The sequence below is a fragment of the Oncorhynchus clarkii genome, chromosome 23 (assembly GCF_045791955.1).
Source record: "Oncorhynchus clarkii lewisi isolate Uvic-CL-2024 chromosome 23, UVic_Ocla_1.0, whole genome shotgun sequence".
NCBI lineage: Eukaryota > Metazoa > Chordata > Actinopteri > Salmoniformes > Salmonidae > Oncorhynchus > Oncorhynchus clarkii.
Window position 1 is genome coordinate 31,203,599 of NC_092169.1, and position 20,325 is coordinate 31,223,923.

The window sequence follows — 20,325 nt, forward strand, 5'->3', positions numbered from 1 at the left end:
ATGGAGGCCACTGTGGAAATGTTTTTGGTAACCTTCCCAAGATCTGTGCCTTGGAGCTCTACGGACAATTCCTTTGACCGAATGGCATGGTTTTTGCTCAAAGCAAAGGTTCTGATGAAGGATTTTTTTTATGTTATCCATTTTATAATAAGGCTGTAATATAACAAAATGCTGAAGAAGTCATACTTTCCACATGAACTGTATACAAAAAATAAATAATATTTTTTAGTTAAAAAAAATGTGTATACAGTGCATGCTGCAAATACCTTATTTACATAAGTATTCACATCCCAAAATATAGGTGTGCCAAACGTAGTTGTATTTTGTAATTGTAATGAATGATTTATGCCAATCCGTCCTCCCAGTAGTATCAACTAGGCCTACTGGAACTATAGCCCTCAAAACAACACAACAGCAACAACATCAGTTCTTTTGGAAACACTCTCTGAAACATCAGATGGTAACCCAGTCACAGATAGAGAAAAATCCCAGCCATGATATATGAACTGTAGTACTCACTGTTAGGGTCAGGGTGTGAGGTGGAGTCAGAAGGGTGTGGATCTTTCTTTACTCTGAACCTGTAGACACACACACAGAAACAGAGCACCAGGGTCATGAGTAAAGAGAGAGAAGGAAGAGGTCAGAGATCAGATATTGGGGAAGGGATGGTGTGTCTGTGTATGTGTGTGTGTGTGCGCGACATGATCTCACAGTTTTATCAATTTGACTTCAGATTCTGATGTTAATTTTGAAGTTGCTTCAAACATAAAATTCCTTTTTTGACACCCTCAGTTGACTCCTCCTGCTCAGCATCGTTCAATTTCTCCAAACTTCACATTTCTAAGTAGTCAAATTTCAAAGCTAATTGTTAAGGTTTTTGATAGGGTCAAAGCATTACGTTTAGGTATTCATTCCGAATAAGGTAGGATAGAATTAAAACAAATATTGAACACGCAACCTTCGAATCCGGAGTCATGGGATTACACCCATCCCACAACCCCGTCCACAATGCCCTAGAATAACCCAAGTTTACTTAATAGATTTCCCGACGTTCTCAGCACATGGACAGATGTCCAATTTTGAAGTCAAGCTTGAGCGATCTGCCTGGTGTGTGTGTGTGAGTGAGTGAGTGAGTGAGTGAGTGAGTGAGTGAGTGAGTGAGTGAGTGAGTGAGTGAGTGAGTGAGTGAGTGAGTGAGTGAGTGAGTGAGTGAGTGAGTGAGTGAGTGAGTGAGTGAGTGAGTGAGTGAGTGAGTGAGTGAGTGAGTGAGTGAGTGAGTGAGTGAAATATACAGGAAGAGAGGAGAAGAAGGAGAGGATAGAGAAAATAGATCACCTCTACTTCAGTAACATCTATTTTTTAACAATGTATCTCAACTTCTCGTCCTCTCCAACCCTCTCTTCCCCCTGCTATGGCACAAATCCCTGTTAACAAGAAGCAGGTTGGCTTCAATATTTCCGAATGGCACCCCATTCCTTTTATTGTGCACTACTTTGTGCGCTATGTAGGGAATAGGGTGCCATTTGGGATGCAGATTGAAAGACACTCTGCTGTCACACCACACCACCTTGCTCACCCTACCACACTATACCTCTCTACCTCCCTCAATCCCTCCCTTCATCCTTCTCATCCTTCTTCATCCTTCATCCTTCTCTGTCCCTCCCTCCATCCATCCTTTCCACTCTCACTCTCTCCTTCCAGAGAGTTGTATTTGCTTTGTTGTCATGTATGCTTCATGTGTCAGGTGTTTCATTCGCATGTACAGGCACATTGTGTGTGTATGTGCATGTGCGTGAGTGTGTGTGTCAACAGATTGCAGTGTGTGATGATGACATGTGGTAGTGGTGCCTAATCATGACACAGAGTGATCACAAACACCACCTAACCTTTCACAATCTAATAGAGGACATGGGATAGAAAGATGACACACACACACACAAGTACGTGTCCACACTGTCTGTGTCTCTCCTGCCAGTGGAGATTACCTCTGCTCATTTTCAAAGGATACAGACTGCGCCAGGGGTAAGGATTACACACACACATACCCACACACCCAAACACCGGCACACACACACACAGACACACACACAAACACTGGCACACACACACAGACACACACAAACACTGGCACGCACACACACACACACACACACACACACACACACACACACACACACACACACACACACACACACACACACACACACACACACACACACAGGGAAGAAGAGAGGTGGCACAGAAGAGAGCAGGAAGACATGACCTCTCCATCCCTCTCTCATTCTCACTCCTCTCTCTCCTTTCTCTCCCTCTCTCTCATCCATCCCTCCTTCATCTCTCTTTCTACCTGCCTCTCTCTCTCTCTCAATTTTAATTCAACTAATTTCCAGGGCTTTATTGGCATGGGAAATAAACATTGTCAAAGCAAGTGAAATAAACAATAAACAAAAGTGAAATAAACAACAAAAAATTAACAGTAAACTTTACAATAGAGACATTTCAAATGTCATATTATTTGCAAATAGTTAAAGTACAAAAGGAAAAATAAATAAACATAAATATGGTTTGTATTTACAATGGTGTTTGTTCTTTACTGGTTGCCCTTTTCCTGTGGTCAAAACTTTCCTTAAGCTTGGGTCAGTCACAGTGGTCAGGTATTTTGCCTCTGTGTACTCTCTGTTTGGGGCCAAGTAGCATTCTAGTTTGATCTGTTTTTTAGTTAATTCTTTCCAATGTGTCAAATAATTATAGTTTTGTTATGGAAGGTTTGGGAATTGTTTCCTTTTAGATGGTTGTAGAATTTAACGGCTGTTTTAGATCATTAGCGGGTATCGGCCTAATTCTGCTCTGCATGCATTATTTGATGTTTTACGTTGTATACGGAGGATTTCGTGAGTTCTTGAATGGTGAGCGGACCCCAGACCTCACAACCATAAAGGACAATGGGTTCTATAAGTGATTCAAGTATTTTTAGCCAGATCCTAATTGGTATGTTGAATTTTATGTTCCTTGTGTTGGTATAGAAGGACCTTCTTGCCTTGTCTCTTAGATCATTCACAGCGTTGTGGAAGTTACCTGTGGCGCTGATGTTTAGGCTGAGGAATTGTACATTTTTATATGTGCTCTAGGGCAATGGTGTCTAGATGGAATTTGTATTTGTGGTCCTGGCAAATGGATCTTTTTTGGAACACCATTATTGTTGTCTTACTGAGATTTACTTTCAGGGCCGAAGTCTGACAGAATCTGTGCAGGAGATCTAGGTGCTGCTTCTGGCCCTCCTTGTTTTGGGACAGAAGCACCAGATCATCAGCAAACAGTAGACATTTGACTTCAGATTCTAGTAGGGTGAGGCCGGGTGCTGCAGACTGTTCTAGTGCCTTCGCCAATTCGTTAAAATATATGTTGAAGAGGGTGGGGCTTAAGCTGCATCCTGGTCTCACCCCATGGCACTGTGGAAAGAAATGTTTGTGTTTTTTGCTAATTTTAATCACACACTTGTTGTTTGTGTACATGGATTTTATAATGTTGTAAGTTTTTCCTCCAACACCACTTTCCATCAATTTGAATAGCAGACCATCATGCCAAATTTTTGAAATCCACAAAGCATGAGAAGACTTTGCCTATGGTTTGTTAATTTGTCAATCAGGGTGTGCAGGGTGAATACGTGGGCTGTTGTACGGTAATTTGGTATAAAGCCAATTTGACATTTGCTTAGTTAATTGTTTTCACTAAGGAACTGTTCGAGTCTGCTGTTAATGATAATGCAGAGGATTTTCCCAAGGTTGCTGTTGATGCATATCCCACGGCAGTTATTGGGGTCAGATTTGTCTCCACTTTTATGGATTGGGGTGATCGGTCCTTGGTTCCACATTTTTGGGAAGAGCTAAGGATGATGTTGAAGAGTTTAAGTATAGCCAATTGGAATTTGTGGTCTGTATATTTTATCATTTAATTGAGGATACCATTAACGCCACAGGCCGTTTTGGGTTGGTAGGTTTGTATTTTGCCCTGTAGTTCATTCAATGTAATTTGAGAATCCAGTGGGTTCTGGTAGTCTTTAATGGTTGATTTTAAGATCTCTCTCTCTTTCTCTCACACACACACGCACGCACGCACGCACGCACGCACGCACGCACACACGCACACACGCACACACACACACACACACACACACACACACACACACACACACACACACACACACACACACACACACACACACACACACACACACACACACACACACACACACACCCCTCCTTTCTCTCCCTCTCTTTCCATCTGTCCGTCGTCTCTCTCTCTCTCTCTCTCGAATACTCTCTCTCTTCCACTCCCTCTATATCTACCCCTCTCTCTCTTTCTAGCTCTCTCTCTACCTCTCTCTCTCTACCTCTCTCTCTCTACCCTTCTTTCTCTACCTCTAACACACAAACCACAGTGGTTCTGTTGAGGATGTTTTTCTCTTCTCCTAAAAGCAAGACAAAAATGTAATGTTTCATTTGATCATAGGCTGTTGTCTGAGTGATCAGAGGCTGTTGTCCCAATGGGACCTGGTCAAAAGTAGTGCACTATATAGGGAGTAGAGTGCCATTTGGGACGTACACTCGGAATTCAGAGCTTAAAGTCCCAGTAGATTTTTACCTGAAGAGAGCAGATCAGTAAAGAAACAAAACAACAAATGTAGAGGAGTGTAAACCAGATGGAGAGATGGTCTTTCATCGCCAAGCAGTTTTTAGAAAACAGACACACACAGAGACCCTGGCTTGCGCTGTCTCTCTCTCTCCTCTCTCCCTCCTTCCTTCTCTCACTCTCTCTCTGCTTCCTGATCTCTCTCTCCTCTCTCTCCCTCCTGCTCTCCCTCTCTCTCTCTCTCTCTCTCTCTCTCTCTCTCTCTCTCTCTCTCACTTCCTGCTCTCTCTCTTCTCTCACCCTCCTGCTATCTCTCTCTATTCTCTCTCCCTCCTGCTCTCTCTCTTGTCTCTCTCTCTCCCTCCGTTTCTTTCTCTGTATACCTCTCTCCCTCCCTTCCTCCCTCCATCACTTCCTCCTTCCTTCCCCTATCTTTTCCATCTTTCCTTCATTAAATATGTTTCTCCTTCAATAAGAGACCAGAGAGGGAAGACATACGGAATATATTCCTCAGTGGTGAAGCTATCATGCCATACAGCAGGTCTCCATGGTAACAGAGAGAGGAATAACAAGTGGCTCATAGTACAATTTTTTTATTAAAATGTAACCTTTATTTAATTAGACAAGTCAGTTAAGAACAAATTCTTATTTGCAATGACGGCCTACACCTGCCAATCCCAGACAACGCTGGTCCAATTGCGCACCGCACTATGGAACTCACAATCACAGCCCGGATTCAAACCTGGGCGTCTGTAGTGATGACTTTAGCACTGAGATGCAGTGCCTTAGACCACTGCACCACACAGGAGCCCAAATGAGTCAAAGAGACATAGGCTATCCCAAATGGCACTCTGTTCCATGTATAGTGCACTACTTTTGACCAGAGACTCTGGTCAAAAGTAGTGGACTATGTAGGCAATAGGATTACATTTTGTACACCCAGAGAGAGGCTTGAGGAGCCTTGCTGCTACCACACTAGCTTTAACTAGACTTTGGGCCAAGCTACTTCTCTTTAATTGTGTTTCTGTGACTGCATGCGTGTCCGTGCGTGAGTGTGTGTTCATTATGATCGTGCAATAAACTTGCTCTCTGTCTTTATGACCTAAGGCCCTGAGGCCAAGATGTATAATCAACAGCCACACAGCCAGGACGGTGAGACCATGAGAAAACATGCAGATGAGTCCATCACACTGAACAAACTACAACTCCAATGAGATTTTTCTGTTAACTGACTGTCTGCATGTTTTATGTATCATGGGAGTTTGAGTTTACTGTATAATGTTCCATATGGACGTGTTGTATATAGGTGCCTTCAGAAAGTATTCATTCCCCTTGACTTATTCAGCATGTTGTTGTGCTACAGCCTGATTTCAAAATGAATTAAATCAGTTTTTTTCTCACCCAATACCAACACACCAGCATACCAGCATAATGATAAAGTAAAAACATGTTTTTAGAATATTTTTCAAATGTATTGAAAACAAAATACAGAAATATCTAATTTACGTAAGTATTCACACTCCAGAGGCAATACTTTGTAGAAGCAACTTTGGCAGTGATTACAGCTCTGGGTCTTTCTGGGTAAGTCTCTAAGAGATTTCCACACCTGGATGTGCAATATTCGGCCATTATTCACATAAAAATTCTTTAAGTTCTGTCAAATTGGTTGTTGATCATTGCTAGACAACAATTTTCAGGTCTTACCATACATTTTCAATTAGATTTTTTAGTAACTCGGCCACTCAAGAACATTCACTGTCTTCTTGGTAAACCGATGTCACAGGAAGGCCAAAAAGATCATCAAGGACATCAACCACCTGAGCCACTGCCTGTTCATACAGGTGCATCAAAGCTGGGCCCGAGAGACTGAAAAACAGCTTCTATCTCAAGGCCATCAGACTGCTAAACAGCCATCACCAACTCAGAGAGGCTGCTGCTTACATTGAAACCCAATCCCTGGCCACTTTAATAAATGGATCACCAGTCACTTTATACAATGCACTCTAAATAATGCAACTTTAGTTATGTTTCCATATCTCATGTATACTTTTATACCATCTATTGCACCTTGCCTATGCCACTCAGTCATTTTTTTGTACCTTTATTTAACTCGGCAAGTCAGCTAAGAACAATTTCTTATTTTCAATGATGGCCTAGGAACAGTAGTGTACCTACCTTGGTCAGGGACAGGCTGACATAATTTTACCTTGTAAGCTTGGGGATTTGATCTTGCAACCTTTCAATTACTAGCCCAACACTCTAACCACTAGGTTACCCGCCATTCCAAATACTTAGATGTACATATTCTCATTCACCCCTTTAGATTTGTGTGTATTAGGTAGTTGTTGGGTAATTGTTAGATTACTTGTTAGATATTACTCAACTGTCAGAACTAAAAGCACAAGCATTTCGCTACACTCACATTTGCATCTGCTAACTGCTAACCATGTGTATGTGACAATGTGAAGCCTTCCACTAATTTTCCTACATTTTCCACCATTTGCTGACGCCATTTCCGGTCACAACTTGCAGACTTGTTTACGTGTTGCTGTGCGTTTTGTAGTTTTTTTTACCAACCATACTTTGCTAGCTGACAACTTTATGGTTTTTACTTTTTAATTACTGTTTATATTTTTGGTTTTTCCATCACTCAACTTTTTTTCATTCAACTTTTTCACTCCGGACGCTTTATCTGGACGTGGTTCGTCAGGACCTCCAACAGCCGAAGCTAAGTAGTAACATTACCATGATGCCTTCTAATTGCAGTCGCTGTACTCATAATATACAGGAGAACGATCGCCTTACGGCGAAGATAGCTGTGCTGCAAGCCCAGCTTCAAACGCAATCGTTAGGCAAGGGTAATTTCAGTGTAGGAAAGGATGAAACAGCGTCTGTGCCACCAGTAAGTACAGATAGTAACGTTAGTATAAATCCCCTCGCACGGTCACCGCAGCCGGACAACTTTCTCATTGTTTCTGGAGGGAAATGCTGTAGGAATGCTCAACCGGTGTCGCTCATTCAGCCGACAGAAACTTTCAACCGGTTTTCCCCATTAAGCTGAGACGCCGAAGCTTCCCACCATTACCTCTGACAAATTGAAAACCCTAGTCATTGGCGACTCTATTACCCGCAGTATTAGACTTAAAACGAATCATCCAGCGATAATACACTGTTTACCAGGGGGCAGGGCTACCGATGTTAAGGCTAATCTGAAGATGGTGCTGGCTAAATCTAAAACTGGCGAGTGTAGAGAGTATAGAGATATTGCTATCCACGTCGGCACCAACGATGTTAGGATGAAACAGTCAGATGTCACCAAGTGCAACATAGCTTCAGCGTGTAAATCAGCTAGAAAGATGTGTCGGCATTGAGTAATTATCTCTGGCCCCCTCCCAGTTAGGGGGAGTGATGAGCTCTACAGCAGAGTCTCTGGCGCCCTCCCAGTTAAGGGGGTGATGAGCTCTACAACAGAGTCGCTGGCCCCCTCCCAGTTAGGGGGAGTGATGAGCTCTACAGCAGAGTCTCTGGCCCCCTCCCAGTTAGGGGGAGTGATGAGGTCTACAGCAGAGTCTCTGGCCTCCTCCCAGTTAGGGGGAGTGATGAGCTCTACAGAGGAGTCTCACAACTCAATCGCTGGTTGAAAGCTGTTTTCTGCTCCTCCCACAAACAGGACCAAGCCTGACCTGCTGAGGAGTGACGGACTCCATCCTAGCTGGAGGGGTGCGCTCATCTTATCTACCAACATAGACAGGGCTCTAACTCCTCTAGCTCCACAATGAAATAGGGTGCAGGCCAGGCAGCAGGCTGTTAGCCAGCCTGCCAGCTTAGTGGAGTCTGCCACTAGCACAGTCAGTGTAGTCAGCTCAGCGATCCCCATTGAGACCGTGTCTGTGCCTCGACCTGGGTTGGGCAAAACTAAACATGGCGGTGTTCACCTTAGCAATCTCACTAGGATAAAGACCTCCTCCATTCCTGTCATTATTGAAAGAGATTGTGATACCTCAAAATAGGGCTACTTAATGTTAGATCCCCTACTTCAAAGGCAATTATAGTCAATGAACTAATCACTGATCATAATCTTGATGTGATTGGCCTGACTGAAACATGGCTTAAGCCTGATGAATTTACTGTGTTAAATGAGGCCTCACCTCCTGGTTACACTAGTGACCATATCCCCCGTGCATCCCGCAAAGGCGGAGGTGCTGCTAACATTTACGATAGCAAAATTCAATTTACAAAAAAAATTGCGTTTTCGTCTTTTGAGCTTCTCGTCATGAAATCTATGCAGCCTACTCAATCACTTTTTATAGCTACTGTTTACAGGCCTCCTGGGCCATATACAGCGTTCCTCATTGAGTTCCCTGAATTCCTATTGGACGTTGTAGTCATAGCAGATAATATTCACATTTTTGGTGACTTTAATATTCACATGGAAAAGTCCACAGACCCACTCCAAAAGGCTTTCGGAGCCATCATCGACTCGTTTTGTCCAACATGTCTCTGGACATACTCACTGTCACAGTCATACTCTGGACCTAGTTTTGTCCCATGGAATAAATGTTGTGGATCTTAATGTTTTTCCTCATAATCCTGGACTATCGGACCACCATTTTATTATGTTTGCAATTGCATCAAATAATCTGCTCAGACACCAACCAAGGAGCATCAAAGTCGTGCTATAAATTCACAGACAACACAAAGATTCCCTGATGCGCTTCCAGACACCCTCTGTCTACTCAAGGACGTCAGAGGACAAAAATCAGTTAACCACCTAACTGAGGAACTCAATTTAACCTTGCGCAATACCCTACATGCAGTTGCACCCCTAAAAACTAAAAAACATTTCTCATAAGAAACTAGCTCCCTGGTATACAGAAAATACCCAAGCTCTGAAGCAAGCTTCCAGAAAATTGGAACGGAAATGGTGCCACACCAAACTGGAAGTCTTCCGACTAGCTTGGAAAGACAGTACCGTGCCGTATCGAAGAGCCCTTACTGCTGCTCGATCATCCTATTTTTCCAACTTAATTGAGGAAAATAAGAACAATCCAAAATTTACTTTTGATACTGTCGAAAAGGTAACTAAAAAGCAGCATTCCCCAAGTGAGGATGGCTTTTACTTCAGCAGTAATAAATTCACGAACTTCGTTGAGGAAAAGATCATGATTATTAGAAAGCAAATTACGGACTCCTCTTTAAATCTGCTTATTCCTTCAAAGCTCAGTTGTCCTGAGTCTGCACAAAACTGCCAGGACCTAGGATCAAGAGAGACACTCAAGTGTTTTAGTACTATATCTCTTGACACAATGATGAAATAATCATGGCCTCTAAACCTTCAAGCTGCATACTGGACCATATTCCAGCTAAACTATTGAAAGAGCTGCTTCCTGTGCTTGGCCCTCCTACGTTGAACATAATAAACGGCTCTGTATCCACCGGATGTATACCAAACTCACTAAAATTGGCAGTAATAAAGCCTCTCTTGAAAAAGCCAAACGTTGACCCAGAAAATATAAAAAACTATCAGCCTATATCGAATCTTCCATTCCTCTCAAAGATTTTAGAAAAGGCTGTTGCGCAGCAACTCACTGCCTTCCTGAAGACAAACAATGTATACGAAATGCTTCAGTCTGGTTTTAGACCCCATCATAGCACTGAGACAGCACTTGTGAAGGTGGTAAATTAATGCAGACCGAGGCTCTGCATCTGTCCTTGTGCTCCTAGACCTTAGTGCTGCATCTGATACCATCGATCACCACATTCTTTGGAGAGATTGGAAACCCAAATTGGTCTACATGGACAAGTTCTGGCCTGGTTTAGATCTTATCTATCGGAAAGATATCAGTGTGTCTCTGTGAATGGTTTGTCCTCTGACAAATCAACTGTAAATTTCGGTGTTCCTCAAGGGTCCGCTTTAGGACCACTATTGTTTTCACTATATATTTTACCTCTTGGGGATGTCATTCGAAAACATAATGTTAACTTTCACTGCTATGCGGATGACACAGAGCTGTACATTTCAATGAAACATGGTGAAGCCCCAAAATTGCCTTCGCTAGAAGCCTGTGTTTCAGACATAAGGAAGTGGATGGCTGCAATCTTTCTACTTTTCAACTCGGACAAAACAGAGATGCTTGTTCTAGGTCCCAAGAAACAAAGAGATCTTCTGTTGAATCTGACAATTAATCTTAATGGTTGTACAGTTGTCTCAAATGAAACTGTGAAGGACCTCGGCGTTACTCTGGACCCTGATCTGTCTTTTGACGAACATATCAAGACTGTTTCAAGGACAGCTTTTTTCCATCTACGTAACATTGCAAAAATCTGAAACTTTCTGTCCAAAAATAATGCAGAAAAATTTATCCATGCTTTTGTTACTTCTAGGTTAGACTACTGCAATGCGGCTACCCGGATAAAGCACCAAATAAACTTCAGTTAATGCTAAATACGTCTGCTAGAATCCTGACTAGAACCAGAACATTTGATCATATTACTCCAGTGCTAGCCTCCCTACACTGGCTTCCTGTCAATGCAAGGGCTGATTTCAAGGTTTTACTGCTAACCTACAAAGCATTACATGGGCTTGCTCCTACCTATCTCTCTAATTTGTCCTGCCGTACATACCTACACGTATGCGGTCACACTGTGCTTTGGCAAAATGGGTGGGGTAATATCCTTCCTGTTTGGCCCTGTCTGGGGGTATCATCGGATGGGGCCACAGTGTCTCCTGACCCCTCCTGTCTCAGCCTCCAGTATTTATGCTGCAGTAGTTTATGTGTCAGGGGGCTAGGGTCAGTTTGTTATATTTGGAGGACTTCTCCTGTCTTATCCGGTGTCCTGTGTGAATTTAAGTATGCGCTCTCTAATTCTCTCTTTCTTTCTCTCTCTCGGAGGACCTGAGCCCTAGGACCATGCCTCAGGACTACCTGGCATGATGACTCCTTGCTGTCCCCAGTCCACCTGGCCGTGCTGCTGCTCTAGTTCCAAATGTTCTGCCTGCGGCTATGGAACCCTGACCTGTTCACCGGACGTGCTACCTGTTCCAGACCTGCTTTTTTCAACTCTCTAGAGACAGCAGGAGTGGTAGAGATACTCTCAATGATCGGCTATGAAAAGCCAACTGACATTTACTCCTGAGGTGCTGACCTGTTGCACCCTCGACAACTACTGTGATTATTATTATTTGACCATGCTGGTAATTTATGAACATTTGAACATCTTAGCCATGCTCTGTTATAATCTCCAACCGGCACAGCCGGAAGAGGACTGGCCACCTCTCATAGCCTGGTTCCTCTCTAGGTTTCTTCCTAGGGTTTGGTCATTCTAGGGAGTTTTTCCTATCCACCTTGCTTCTACACCTGCATTGCTTGCTGTTTGGGGTTTTAGGCTGGGTTTCTGTACAGCACTTTAAGATATCAGCTCATTTAAGAAGGGCTGTATAAATACATTTGATTTGATTTGATTTGATTTGGTAAGCAACTCTGATGAAATATGAATTCCTCTCCCAGTTTCGGGTGGAAAGCGAACTGAACCAGGTTTATCTCTGGGATTTTGCCTGTGCTTAGCTCCATTCTGTTTCTTTCTTATCCTGAAAAACTTTCCAGTCCTTAACAATTACAAGCATTAAATTAAAATCGATAGTTTTGTCACAAAAACTGTTGCATTATAATAGCAAGTGCCTACTCTGGTCTTGGCACCTGCGCTTTAGCCATCAGCTCGCAGATTCAGTGCAGGTAGGCTGTGCGGGTTGTCTAGTCTACATGATGAGATTATTATGGATCATTATGACACCAGAATAAGATCTCGATAATTATTGGAAACGAACATCAAGCTCATAACTACACTTTCACCACCCTGCGAAATTCATCATAACTTATTTCATCTGTATCTCCTGAGTGGTGCAGTGGTCTAAGGCACTGCATCTCAGTGCTAGAGGGGTCACTACATACCCTGGTTCAATGCTAGGCTGTTGCACAACCAGCTGTGATTGGAGTCCCATAGAGCTGCGCACAATTGGCCCAGCGTTGTTAGGGTTTGGCCAGGGTAGGCTGTCATGGTAAATAAGATTTTTCTTAACTGATTTGCCAAGTTAAATAAAAACCTAGCCCAATAAACTGCATGGTTTCCCGATTCGTAGTGGGAGGACCACACACCATATAATCGCGTGACTCCAAATTGACTTCGATATGATGTTTATTAAATAAATATTTGCGCTTAAAGGTTTACCGCATGATAAATTTTTCTGACACAAAAAGATCCCACCCTGTCGAACAAAGAAATGATCTGTCACCATTTATAAAATTACAGCGAAACTTCCTTAAGTTTTTACAATTTTTCTTATATTAAGTAAACCAGACTGCACCATTTTCTTGTTATTTTAATGTACGAATAGCCAGTGGCACACTCCAGCACTCAGGCATAAAAACAAACTATGTGTGTTTAGTGAGTCCGCCAGATTAGAGGCAGTAGGATGACCAGGGATGTTGTCTTGAAAAGTGCTTGAATTGGACCATCTTCCTGTCCTGCTAAGCATTCAAAATGTATCGAGTACTTTTGGGTGTCAGGAAAAAATGTATGGAATAAAAAGTACACTATTTACTTTAGGAATGTAGTGTAGTAAAACTAAACGTTGTCAAAAATATAAATAGTAAAGTAAAGTACAGATACCCCAAAACACTACTTATGTAGTACTTTAATAAACAATTTGACTTAAGTACTTTACACCACTGCTTGCAGGGTTCCAGAGAACCTGCGTTATGCCAGTGGTTTTCAATTCTCTCCTCAGGGACCCCCAGCTGTTCCAGAGGTAGTTCACTTGATACAACTAATCAATTATCACAATCACAACCCCGATGAAATATTAACAATATAATATGACTGGCCAGAATAAAAAACCCTGTATGGTTCTTCAAAAGGATCTACAAAGAACCTTTACGATTGAGAAAGGTTCTATATAGAAAGATTCTCCATAAAGGTTATATGAAGAACCATATGAAAGGGTACTATATAGCCCCAAAAAGGGTTGTAACCATCGCAGACATTTGTTGGGGTGCTATACAGAACCTTTTTTAATGGTTCTTTATAGAACCTTAGGAGCAAGGTTCTTTATTGAACATTCAAAAAAGTGTTCTATATAGCATCAAAAAGGGTTCTACTATGTTTACAAGCCAAATAACCCCTATCTGGTAAAATTCAAACATTTATCTGGTACAATTCAAACATTAATCTTGTACAATTCAAACACTCAAAAGGTAAAGGATGCCATTTGAGATGCAGAGCAGCCTCCTAGAGGCAGCAAGGGAAACCATGCAGACCCTGGGTATGACAGAACTCTTATGGATATTAATATTTTCTTTCCCTGTCATTGGTTGTTTATTTACCGTCGTTCCGACCCACTCTCCCTCTGTTATTTAGACAATCCATCCTGTTAAACAACAACGTGGGTGTAGGTCGGAAAGGGTGTGTGTATCCCGGGATTGTGCACGCGCATGTGTGTGTCTATTCTGATGTGACAGGGAAAGGAAGAACGATGTAGGAATGTAATGAGAGGGCTGTGAGAACGTTACTAGTGGGCTGTAAGAGCCAGCCAAGTGTAACATCCGTGTTTGTGAGAACACTTTGAAAACATCTTGAGAGCCCTTCCATTGTGAGTGCCGGCAATTTCTCAAGTAAGGTTGTCTTTTACTGCTTCTATGCTGTCCTTCCTCCACCTCTTTTCTCTGTTTGGCCGATCATTTCTTTCTCAATCTCTCTAACAGTTTCTCTCTCTGCTCTTTTGCTCGTTCTTTCTCTTGGCCTTTGTCTTTCGCCTGCGCCACCCTATTCCCTACATGAGGTGAGATGGAGATGGTCTCCTCGCTTCGCGTTCCTAGAAAACTATGCAGTATTTTGGTTTTTTATGTATTTTTTCTTACATTGTTACCCCTGGAAATCTTAAGTCTTGTTATATACAGTCGGGAAGAACTAACGGATATAAGATCGTCAACTTACCAACATTGTGACCAGGAATACGACTTTCCCAAAGTAGATCTTCTCTTCAGCCCACCACCCAGGACAATGGATCTAACCCCAGCAGCTGACCGAAAATAATGGCGACGCAGAAGGGGCAGACGGAGCTGTCTTCTGGTCAGGCTTTGAAAACGGGCACATCGCTCTCTGCTCCCGAGTATACTACTCGCCAATGTCCAGTCTCTTGACAACAAGGTAGATAAAATTAGAGCGAGGGTTGCCTTCCAGAGAGACATCAGAGATTGTAACATTCTCTGTTTCACGGAAACATGGCTCTCTCTGGATATGTTGTCGGAATCGGTTCAACCACCGGGCTTCTCGATGCATCTTGACGACAGAGTTAAACACCTCTCTGGGAAGAGGAAGGGCGGGAGGAAGGGTGTATGCTTTTTGATTAACAACTCTTGGTGTAATCATAACAACATACAACTCAAGTCCTTCTGCTCACCCGACCTAGAATTCCTTACAGTCAAATGTCTGCTCACCCAACCTAGAATTCCTTACCGTCAAATGTCTGCTCACCCGACCTAGAATTCCTTACATTCAAATGTCTGCTCACCCGACTTAGAATTCCTTACAGTCAAATGTCTGCTCACCCGACCTAGAATTCCTTACAGTCAAATGTCTGCTCACCCGACCTAGAATTCCTTACCGTAAAATGTCTGCTCACCCGACCTAGAATTCCTTACATTCAAATGTCTGCTCACCCGACTTAGAATTCCTTACAGTCAAATGTCTGCTCACCTGACCAGAATTCCTTACAGTCAAATGTCTGCTCACCCGACCTAGAATTCCTTACAGTAAAATGTCTGCTCACCCGACCTAGAATTCCTTACAGTCAAATGTCTGCTCACCTGACCAGAATTTCTTACAGTCAAATGTCTGCTCACCCGACCTAGAATTCCTTACATTCAAATGTCTGCTCACCCGACCTAGAATTCCTTACAGTCAAATGTCTGCTCACCCGACCTAGAATTCCTTACAGTCAAATGTTTGCTCACCCGACCTAGAATTCCTTACAGTCAAATGTCTGCTCACCCGACCTACAATTCCTTACAGTCAAATGTCTGCTCACCCGACCTAGAATTCCTTACAGTCAAATGTCTGCTCACCCGACCCGACCTTTTTTTCTTCTAATATCTTTTTAATATTTTTTTCTAAAACTCAACTTCAAAACACTCTCCTGCAACCCCCCTCACCCAACGTGGTGTGGATCTGTTTTTTTCTAAAGTATTATTCACCTCGAATCCGGAATCCCCCAACAGAAGCTAGCCAGCTCACTAGCTACTAGCTAGTAGTCAGCTAACCACTTCTAGCGGTCATCAGCTAACCTTTAGCTCGGAAAGCTCTCGCCAGTTTGTACAACGCGACTCAAACCAGAGCATCCCGGACCTATTTTCTCTCCATATCCCCAGATTCCTACCGCAAGCTCTGGACATTTTCACCTGGATCTTCGCAGCTAGCTAGCTGCTATCTGAGTACTGGCTAACGTCGGAGCGAGCACCAATTAGCCTGGAGATAGCCCATGCTAGGTCCTTTCTCCCGGCTAGCTAAAGAGGCCCATCAGCCACTCCTGGGCTACAATACCCAGACCCCTTTTACTGCCGGTACGGGTACGGAACCCCGCTGATCCTTCACGACTGGACTACGACGAAATCTACTCGAGGGGGTACTCAACTGTCCTCTACATCGCGCCGTCCAATGAATGCCCATCCGTTAGCCGCGGCCTGCTAGCTGCTAGCTGGCTAGAGCATATTAAACTGTTAGCTGTATAAATCCATCGGCCAATTTCTTGGGCCACTACACCTATTTTGCAAATTGGACTTGGACCCCTCTGCTACTCGGAACCCTACTAATCCCTCACGACTGGTCTATCGACGTCACCGCACGCGGAGGCCAAAACAGACTTTCCTCAATCGAGACGTTCCTCTATGGCCCTTCTGCTAGCTTGCTAGCCCCGGTCTGCTAGATTGCTAGCCCCGGTCTGCTAGCTTGCTAGCCCCGGCCTGCTAGCTGTCTGAATCGCCATGATTATTGTCATATTTCACTGTAGAGCCTCTAGCCCTGCTCAATATGCCTTAACCTACAATTTAGTTCCACCTCCCACATATGCGGTGACATCACCTGGTTTAAACGTCTCTAGAGACAATATCTCTCTCATAATTACTCAATGCCTAGGTTTACCTCCAATGTACTCACATCCTACCTTACCTCTGTCTGTACATTTTACCTTGAATCTATTCTCTCATGCCCAGAAACCTGCTCCTTTTACTCTCTGCTCTGAACACACTAAAAGACCAGTCCTGATAGCCTTTAGCGGTACCCTCATCCTACTCCTCCTCTGTTCCTCTGGTGATGTAGAGGTTAATCCAGGCCCTGCAGTGCCTAGCTCCACTCATACTCCCCAGGTGCTCTCATTTGTTGACTTCTGTAACTGTAAAAGCCTTAGTTTCATGCATGTAAACATTAGAAGCCTCGCCTCCTCCCTAAATTTGTTTTATTCACTGTTTTAGCACACTCTGCCAACCCGGATGTCCTAGCCGTGTCTGAATCCTGGTTTAGGAAGTCTACCAAAAAACCTAAAATTTCCATCCCTAACTATAACACTTTCCAACAAGATAGAACTGCAAAAGGGGGCGGTATTAAAATCTGTTGCAGAGATAGCCTGCAGAGTTCTGTCTTACTATCCAGGTCTGTACCAAAACAATTCGAACTTCTACTTTTAAAAATCCATCTTTCCAGAAACAAGTCTCTTACTGTTGCCGCTTGCTATAGACCACCCTCTGCCCCCAGCTGTGCCCTGGACACCATATGTGAATTGATTGCCCCATCTATCTTCAGAGCTCGTGCTGCTAGGTGACCTAAACTGTGACATGCTTAACGCCCCGGCCATTCTAGAAACTAAGCTTGATGCCCTCAATCTCACACAAATTATCAATGAACCCACCAGGTACAACCCCAAATCCGTAAACACGGGTACCCTCATAGATATCAATTTGCCCTCCAAATACACCAAGATCTCAGCGATCACTGCCTCATTGCCTGCATCCGTAATGGGTCTGCGGTCAAATGACTACCCCTCATCACTGTCAAACACTCCCAAAAACACTTCAGCGAGCAGGCCTTTCTATTCGACCTGGCCCGGGTATCCTGGAAGGATGTTGACCTCATCTCGTCAGTAGAGGATGCCTGGTTATTCTTTAAAATAGCCTTCCTCACCATCTTAAATAAGCATGCCCCATTCAAAAAATGTAGGACATGGAACAGATATAGCCCTTGGTCCTTTCCAGACCTGACTGCACATGACCAGCACAAAAACATCCTGTGGCGTTCTGCATTAGCATCGAACAGTCCCCATGATATGCAACTTTCCAGGGAAATTAGGAACAAATATACACAGGCAGTTAGGAAAGCTAAGGCTAGCTTTTTCAAGCAGAAATTTGAATCCTGTAGCACAAACTCCAAAAAGATCTGGGACACTGTAAAGTCTATGGAGAATAAGAGCACCTCCTCCCAGCTGCCCACTGCACTAAGGCTATGAAACACTGTCACCACCGATAAATCCACAATAATTCAGAATTTCAATAAGCACTTTTCTACAGCTGGCCATGCTTTCCACCTGGCTACCCCTACCCCAGTCAACAGCCCTGCGCTCTCCACAGCAAGTCGTCCAAACCTCCCCCACTTCTCCTTCACCCAAATCCAGCTGATGTTCTGAAAGAGCTGCAAAATCTGGACAAATCAGCCGGGCAAGACAATCTGGACCCACCTCTTTCTAAAATTATCTGCAGAAATTATTGCAACCCCTATTACTAGTCTGTTCAACCTTAATTTCGTATCATCTGAGATTCCCAAAGATTGGAAAGCTGCCACGGTCATCTCCCTATTCAAAGGGGGAGACACTCTAGACCCAAACTGCTACAGACCTATATCTATTCTACCCTGCCTTTCCAAGGTCTTCGAAAGCCAAGTTAACAAACAGACTACCAACCATTTCGAATCCCATCGTACCTTCTCCGCTATGCAATCTGGTTTCAGAGCTGGTCATGGGTGCACCTCAGCCACGCTCAAGGTCCTAAACGATATCATAACCGCCATCGATAAGAGACATTACTGTGCAGCCGTATTCATCGACCTGGCTAAGGCCTTCGACTCTGTCAATAACAACATTCTTATTGGCAGACTCAACAGCCTTGGTTTCTCAAATGATTGCCTCGCCTGGTTCACCAACTACTATTCTCTGATAGGCTCAGTGTGTCAAATCGGAGGGCCTGTTGTCCGGACCTCTGGCAGTTTCTATGGGGGTACCACAGGGTTCAATCCTCGGGCCGACTCTCTTCTCTGTATACATCAATGATGTTGCTCTTGCTGCTGGTGAATCTCTGGTACACCTCTACGCAGATGACACCATTCTGTATACTTCTGGCCCCTCTTTGGACACTGTGTTAACTAACCTCCAGACGAGCTTCAATGCCATACAACTCTCCTTCCGTGGCCTCCAACTGCTCTTAAATGCAAGTAAAACTAAATGCATGCTCTTCAATCGATCGCTGCCCGCACCTGCCCGCCCGTCCAGCATCACTACTCTGGACGGTTCTGACTTAGAATATGTGGACAACTACAAATACCTAGGTGCCTTGTTAGACTGTAAACTCTCCCTCCAGACTCACATTAAACATATCCAATCCAAAATTAAATCTAGAATCAGCTTCTTAATTCGCAACAAAGCATCCTTTACTCATGCTGCCAAACATTCCCTCGTAAAACGGACCATCCAACTGATCCTCGACTTCGGCGATGTCATTTACAAAATAGCCTCCGACACTCTACTCAACAAATTGGATGCAGTCGATGTACTAGCCCCATATACTACCCACCACTGCAACCTGTATGCTCTTGTTGGCTGGCCCTCGCTTCATACTCGTCGCCAAACCCACTGGCTCCAGGTCATCTACAAGTCTCTGCTAGGTAAAGCCCCACCTTATCTCAGCTCACTGGTCACCATAGCAGCACCCACCCGTAGCACGTGCTCCAGTAGGTATATCTCACAGGTATATCTCACTGACTCTTACCTCCCTCACTAGCTTTAAGCACCAGCTGTCAGAGCAGCTCACAGATCACTGCACCTGTACATAGCTCATCTTTAAATAGCCCATCCAATCTACCTCATCCCCATAATGTATTTGTTTATTTATCTTGCTCCTTTGCACCTCAGTATCTCTACTTGCACATTCATCTTCTGCACATTCTACCATTCCAGTGTTTAATTGCTATATTGTAATTACATCGCCACCATGGCCTATTTATTGCCTTACCTCTCTTATCCTACCTCATTTCCACATGCTGTATATAGATTTTTTTACACTGTATTATTGATTGTAAATTTGTTTATTCCATGTGTAACTCTGTGTTGTTGTATGTGTTGAACTGCTTTGCTTAATCTTGGCCAGGTCGCAGTTGCAAACGAGAACTTGTCCTCAACTAGCGGATTATTAGCTTAGTTTCACAGCAGTCAAGTAAACATTAGTTACTTTTGAGGCTGTGTCAAAATCAGGTACACTAGTTGCCTGAAAGTTCTGTTTATTTTGTAGATGTGAGATTGGCTGAGAGTCAATTGGCGTCCCATTGTGTGAATATAAAAAAGTATATGTGTCTCAACAACAGAGATCCTGACAAATTACTCTAATA

The 20,325-nt window shown here is 43.5% G+C and overlaps 1 protein-coding gene across 1 annotated transcript in view; it reads right to left on the minus strand.

The window, feature by feature from the left end:
- Window positions 1–20,325, minus strand: part of LOC139381353 (RNA binding protein fox-1 homolog 3-like) — a 753,561-nt gene that overhangs the window by 501,302 nt on the left and 231,934 nt on the right. The window contains exon 3 of the mRNA XM_071124817.1: window positions 520–578. The gene's annotated coding sequence lies outside the window, so the exon portion shown is untranslated. The remainder of the gene's footprint in view (window positions 1–519; window positions 579–20,325) is intronic.